This window comes from Triticum dicoccoides, chromosome 1B (assembly GCF_002162155.2).
Source record: "Triticum dicoccoides isolate Atlit2015 ecotype Zavitan chromosome 1B, WEW_v2.0, whole genome shotgun sequence".
In the NCBI taxonomy this organism is placed as follows: Eukaryota; Viridiplantae; Streptophyta; class Magnoliopsida; order Poales; family Poaceae; genus Triticum; species Triticum dicoccoides.
In genome coordinates this window covers 643749545-643756883 of record NC_041381.1, presented here as the reverse complement: position 1 = coordinate 643756883, position 7339 = coordinate 643749545, and the positions used below count along the sequence as shown (strand labels likewise).

The 7339-nt window shown below is 41.8% G+C and overlaps 1 long non-coding RNA gene across 1 annotated transcript; it reads right to left on the bottom strand.

Moving 5' to 3' along the window:
* Window positions 1–4311: 4311 nt before the first annotated feature.
* Window positions 4312–7317, bottom strand: LOC119310865. The gene is made up of 3 exons (XR_005150787.1): window positions 6430–7317; window positions 6277–6345; window positions 4312–4375 (listed from the first exon to the last, which is right to left on the bottom strand). It is a non-coding gene; the product is annotated as an uncharacterized LOC119310865 (long non-coding RNA).
* Between the last annotated feature and the right edge of the window lie 22 nt (window positions 7318–7339).

Below are 7339 nucleotides of genomic sequence, written 5' to 3'. Positions count from 1 at the left end.
TCATTGTTATTACTGGGTTGAGCATCAACATGAACATCATCATCAACATTATCACTAGGTTCATGTTCATTACCAGATTGTGTTTCAGCATCAGAAATCGAAATATCATTGGGATTCTCAGGTGTGTCCATAACAGGTTCACTAGAAGCATGCAAAGTCCTATCCTTATTCTTTTTCTTTTTATTAGAAGGACTAGGTGCATCAACATTAGTTCTGTGAGAATCTTTATCAACTCTCTTAGGATGGCCCTCGGGATACAAAGGTTCCTGGGTCATTTTACCACCTCTAGTCATAACTCTAACAACATTATCATTGTTCTTATTATTTAATTCATTGAGCAGATCTTCTTGTGCCTTAAGTACTTGTTCTACTTGAGTGGTAACCATGGAAGCATGTTTACTATAAGCTTAAGGTCACCTTTAACTCTAGACATATGATCACTCAAGTGTTCAACCATATAAGCATTATGTTTCAATTTTCTACCAACATAAGCATTGAAGTTTTCTTGTTTAACAATGAAATTATCGAACTCATTCAAGCATTGACTAGCAGACTTATTACGAGGAATATCACCTTCATCAAATCTATAAAGAGAATTTACCTTTACTACCTGTCTCAGGTTATCAAGACCATGTATTTCTTCAATAGGTGGTAAATTCTTAACATCTTCAGCTTTAATACCTTTTTCTTTCATAGATTTCTTTGCCTCTTGCATATCTTCAGGACTGATAAATAGAATACCCCTTTTCTTCAGAGTTGGCTTAGGAGTTGGTTCAGGAAGTGTCCAATCATTATCATTACTCAATATATTATTCAATAGCAATTCAGCTTGCTCAACAGTTCTTTCCCTGAAAACACAACCAGCACAACTATCCAGGTGGTCTCTGGAAGCATCGGTTAGTCCATTATAAAAGATATCAAGTATTTCATTTTTCTTGAGAGGATGATCAGGCAAAGCATTAAGTAATCTGAGAAGCCTCCCCCAAGCTTGTGGGAGACTCTCTTCTTCAATTTGCACAAAATTAAATATTTCCCTTAAGGCATCTTGTTTCTTATGAGCGGGGAAATATTTTGCATAGAAGTAATAAATCATATCCTGGGGACTACACACACAACCAGGAGCAAGAGAATTAAACCATGTCTTAGCATCACCCTTTAATGAGAAAGGAAACAATTTAAGAATATAATAATAGCGAATTTTTTCCTCATGAGTAAATAGGGTGGCTATATCATTCAATTTAGTGAGATGTGCCACAACAGTTTCAGATTCATAGCCATAGAAAGGATCAGATTCAACCTAAGTAATTAACTCAGGATCGACGGAGAATTCATAATCCTTATCAGTAACACAAATAGGTGAAGTGGCAAAAGCAGGGTCATATTGCATTCTGGCATTCAAAGACTTTTCTTTCAACTTAGATAATAGTTTCTTAATATAATATCTATCATTGCAAGCGAGAAAGTATCTAGCTATTTCTTCATCCATAACATAACCCTCAGGCACAACAGGTAATTCATATCTAGGGGAGAATCTTCATCATCACATTCATTAATATCATCAGTTTCAATTATTTCATTCTCTCTAACCATAGCAAGTTGTTCATCAAGAAGTTCACCTAATGGCACATTATTATCAAATAGAGAAGTAGTATCAACATAAGCATCATGCATAGCAGAAGTGGCATCATCAATAACATGTGACATATCAGATCAATAGCAGGTGTAGGTGTCACAAGTTTACTCAAAACAGAAGGTGAATCAAGTGCAGAGCTAGATGGTAGTTCCTTACCTCCCCTAGTAGTTGAGGGAAATTTTTTGGTTCTTTTATCTTTCAAATTCCACATAGTGATCAACAGATATAAATCCCAAGTGACTCAAAGAATAGAGCTATGCTCCCCGACAACGGCGCCAGAAAAAGATCTTGATAACCCACAAGTACAGGGGATCGCAACAGTTTTCGAGGATAGAGTATTGAACCCAAATTTATTGATTCGACACAAGGGGAGCCAAAGAATATTCTCAAGTATTAGTAGCTGAGTTGTCAATTCAACCACACCTGACAGACTTAATATCTGCAGAAAAGTATTTAGTAGCAAAGTAGTACGGAAGTAACGATAACAGTGGCAAAAGTGACAGTAGCAGTTTTGTAGCAATCGTAATAGTGGCAACAGAGAAGTAACTTAGCAAAGATCAATATGTGAAAATCTCGTAGGCAATGGATCAATGATGCATAATTATGTCGGATGCAATTCACCATGCAACAGTTATAACATAGGTGACATAGAACTAGCTCTAGTTCATCAATGTAATGTAGGCATGTATTCCGGATATAGTCATACGTGCTTTATGGAAAAGAACTTGCATGACATTTTTTGACCTACCCTCCCGTGGCGGTGGGGTCCTATTGGAAACTAAGGGATATTAAGGCCTCCTTTTAATAGAGTACCGGACCAAAGCATTAGCACTTAGTAAATACATGAACTCCTCAAACTACGGTCATCACCGGGAAGTGTCCGGACTATTGTCACTCTGGGGTTTGCCGGATCATAACACGTAGTAGGTGACTATAACTTGCAAGATAGGATCAAGAACTGATATATATATTCATGAGAACATAATAGGTTCAGATTTGAAATCATGGCACTCGGGCCCTAGTGACAAGCACTAAGCATGGCAAAGTCATATAAACAACAATCTTAGAACATAATGGATATTAGGGATCAAACCCTAACAAAACTAACTCGATTACATGGTAAATCTCATTCAACCCATCATTGTCCAGCAAGCCTACGATGGGATTACTCATGCACGGCGGTGAGCATCATGAAATTGATGATGGAGGATGGTTGATGATGACGATGGCGGCGGATTCCCCTCTCCGGAGCCCCGAACGGACTCTAGATCAGCTGTCCCAAGGAAGAATAGGGCTTGGCGGTGGCTCTGTATCATAAAACACGATGAATCTTTCTCTCTAATTTTTTTCTCCCTGAACGTGAATATATAGAGTTGGAGTTGAGGTCGGTGGAGGTCCAAGGGGCCCATGAGGCAGGGGGCCACTACAAGAAATATTTCAACTTGTGACCTTGACTATTGGTCACTGTAAGGTCATTGTTTTTCATTTGCTACCTTTTTGTGACGAAAAACAGAAGGTCAAAAGCTGGTGGTCGTAAACTGAAATTAACGGCCTTCTTTGTGAGAAGGTCGTAGACGTTTACGACCAAAACAGAAGGTCGTTGAACCCATGACCTTTTGTTTTTGTCACTGGCTATCTGCCCAGGCCACGTCGGATCCGACATGGCAATATGACGTGGCAAAATTGCGACCAATTCAAAAGGTCGTTACTTAGAATCAGCCCGGTCCATTTTGGTGCTTTAGATGGGCCGAGCCCATTAATTCAACCTTTTTAATATATTTTTTTCTGTAAGTTACACGGGCCAAGCCCATTTTGGCCTTTTATTTATTTCTGGGCCAGGGCCTTTTAACATTGTTTGGGCCATTATATTTTGGAGCTGGTCCCACTTGTCATCTTCTCACACATTGGGCCCACTTGACAGAAAATTCAAAAATGCTCAGATTATTTTCATAAGTGGACCCCACAAGTCAGGTTTCCATTCCACACATTTTCAAATCACATACATAATCAATATTTCAAACGAAACAGTACAGATGTAGTACGTCAAATAACACTAACTAAGTCTACTACAATCTATACATAGTTATTACAACCCAGATATGCCTACTATTACAATATTACAATATTTACATTCTATTACAATCAAACAGAAGAGACATCTCTTTGCTGAGTAGAGCTATATGGTTTCGAACTTCAAATTTTGTAGACCTCGAGCTCCTGAACACAAAGACAAACATCATTAGATATTAGAGTGTACACATGCTAGGACTAGCATTGGTTAAAAATAACTAATAATCACATGATGAAGTCCTAGAATGAAATTTCAGTAGTGACCAGATCTAGATCTATAGGAAACAGAACAACCGCGACAAAATCCTAACCAGAATGCATTTAATAAAAATGGATTGCATCTCGTTACTGTAGTGCAAGCTAACGACATGAAGGTTCCATGAGGCAATGATCAACTACTCAAAACCATTTCGTGCTTTGCAAAAAAAATACTAGATGAATCTCACTAACAAGAGCACTAGGCAATTAATAGAAGAAGTAATCAGCAGATGACACAATAACAAGTGAAGAATTTATCTATCTCCCTGTGGAAGAGATGTAATCAGGGTATGTAAATGGTTCATCATCAGCTAGTAAAAGGTACATGTGAGTTTGTAGCCATACCGACATGGTTGGTTGCAATCTTGCCATCCTTTGAGGGAGAAAGGTGTTGCCATCACCCCTGCATTGTTGCTACCAGAAAAAGCACCATGTAATCAGGGGGTGTGGTGAGCCATTAAGTACATTTCAAAAGATGTGAGAGCGAGCAGGCATGAAAGGACTAAACATAAAAATAGATGAGGTTTGCGCTATCTAGTTGTTATACAAGGACTCTCATACATACAGAATGAACTCTTAAAAATCAACTACCCTTACATGAAACTGTCCATTCCTATAACATCCTACAAACTGGTAACTGCCCTCAAACCTGAATTAAACCCATACATTATATAAGCCCAGCTGCAATTGATAACTACAAGCCTACAGCAGCTCAAAGTGGCAGTAGCTAAAACACAAGCCTACATAGTCCATGGACTGAAGAATGAATGACTAGCAAATATTTAAAGAAACATAACCTCCACTGAAGACAAAGACATCAATGATTACTTCTTTTGAGCTTAAGCATCTCCAGAAATAGGCTTATTGATTGGACTGTGGTGGAAATAAACTTACTTTGGGCTTCTTTCATGTGTTAACTAGTGTGAAGTCTACGACATCCCTGAACTTAAATCACATCCTTTTGTTAGATAATTTCGTTTTTACACTATTCAATCACATAAATAATTAAAAATAAATAAATTTTGAGCACAACAGAACTTCAATTGTTTCCTGTTTTGACGCTTGCAAACAGCTCGGCATAACACAATAACTAAGTACGGAGGGACATGGCAAATTCTACAGAGGTCGGGGAAAGATGGCACAATGTGTAAAATTTACACGGCACATCAAGACTCGGTGATGAACACTATAGCTGAGAGCATCTCGGCATGAACGGCATCCCAAAATCACACACAATTGAAGAGCTAAGATTTGAAGAGAGGAGGAGGTGATTTGGCTGACCTCACCTTGAGAGGAGGGTGGGCTCTGGGTAGTTGGTGACGGCGAGCATGGACTTGGAGGTTGTGAGGTCGGACACGGGACAACGCTGATTTACATGTGGGAGGAGGGCCTACGAAGCCAGGCCACCGGAGTTGAGTTGTTGCTACTGCTGGACCTCCTCAGGAGAGGGAGCAACCTGAGCTGCGGCTGTTGTTGGACCTCCTCCTATCACTCAGTTGTAGTGGCCGACATTCAAAATCAACTCGCTGCTGAGCTTCCTCTCTTTAGTTGGGATGCATAGGTAGTAGTTTACAAGAAGAATTCAGGCTTGCATGAAACGCAAAAAAATAGAGGGCATGGAGAATATGGAATTAGGCATTTGTCACATAGTTCATGGACTAAACCATTCATTGTCATAACAATTAAAAGAAGTGGGTACTATATAACATAGACCCTATTCCTGCAAAGTGAACATGAGTTTTGAACTTTGCCGTCATCCAAAACTAGAGAGGGCGGGACAAGTCAGCAAGTGTAATCTCAGAATCGCCCATTTAGTTTTCGACTCAAATTTCAACAGATGGTGCTGTTGTTGTTAGTCTGCATCTCTCCTCATCCTCTCGCTGATGTAATCTATTTATTTACTCGAAGCGGAAGAAGTAATAGTATTGCACAAGGCCTTATACTTTCTATCGGTTAAGAAGATAGCAGAAGACAGAACTTGTTCATGTTCCTAAATTTTTTTCCAAAACTCTCATAGATTTTGATACGTGGCTGCAAACATGCAAGTACAAGCAATGCAATACTTGTCTGATGCCATACTCTTTTTACCCACAACACGCTCAACATCAAAACTGTGCATAAAGAGAGGCTAATTGTGGTTTTGTATCCGTTGGCACATGGTGTTTTCAGAGTGCACATAGACCAACATTCAGTATGGCATGATTATTATTTATTTTTGACTAAATCACATTCACTTTGACATAATAAATCAGTAACATCTAATGCAATACTTGATGGAAACGGACCAACAGAGTGGGAGAGAGGGGAGTCACCACCTAGGCGGCCTTGGTGGGCAGACCCTTGGACCTTCTACTCCTTTAAACTCGCAGGACCTTGGTGATGGCCTGCACAAACCGCACCTCCATGAACAGATACTAAAGAATAAGAAGACAAGGGGAAGATGTATGAACAAGGGCATAGTGCTGAACCTCCATAGCTTCCAAATCAGGCACCTTGGTGGGCTCGGTGGAGTAGGGTGGGATTGCTCGTCGTCGTCGAGGTGCCAAATTAGGCACCTTGGTGCGCTCGGTGGAGCGGGCTAGGGTTGCTTGCCGCCGTCGAGCTGCCCAAATCAGGCACCTTGGCGGGCACACCGGCAGCAGCTTGGTGATGGCCTGCACAAACCAAATGCACGGATCAGAACAAATCCAGAAGAAGAAGATAAGGGGAGGGGAGGAGGGTTGCATGACTGAAACTGCTCCTATTTTTGGTTTTATTATGTATACAACACGCAATCAGAGCCCTCCTCTCCCGCAGCTTCTACATCGGCCAAGAATGTACTCCTCTCTGGCATGTCCATGGCAATGCAGCCTCTCCATGGCCTGGCCCCTTCAACTGCCTCTGTGTGCACATCACACATCAGTTCGGGGGAAGAAGGAAGAAGCAGAGGAGGGAGAAGGAGAGAAGGCACTCACGCGTCAGATGATTTGTCGGCTTCGGGGGGCTATGGAGGTTGGACGCCGCGGCTCCTCCCCTGCCCGTGTGTGCTTCGTGGTGGACAAGGAAGCAAGGGAGGACCCCCCCCCTCTACTGGAGGAGTTCCTCTACTGGTCGCTGCAGCATGACCACGACGGTGGCGAAGAACGTCGTTGTCGCTGGGGGAGGAAGACGTTCTAGTCGATGTCGCCGTCCCTTCGAGGTGGCGGTCCAGAAGGCATCAGCGGCGGCTGCATGGGAGGGATTGGGAGCCACAGCGGCGTGGGTTGTGGATGCGGTTGGGGGTGTGCTGGATCTGATCTGGGATAGGGAAGAGGCACGCCATGGCCGCCGGCGATAGTGCTCCCTCCCTTTCTTCTTCTCTTGTCTTGTGATGAGTGGAGGGGAGGGGAGGGTGCAAAC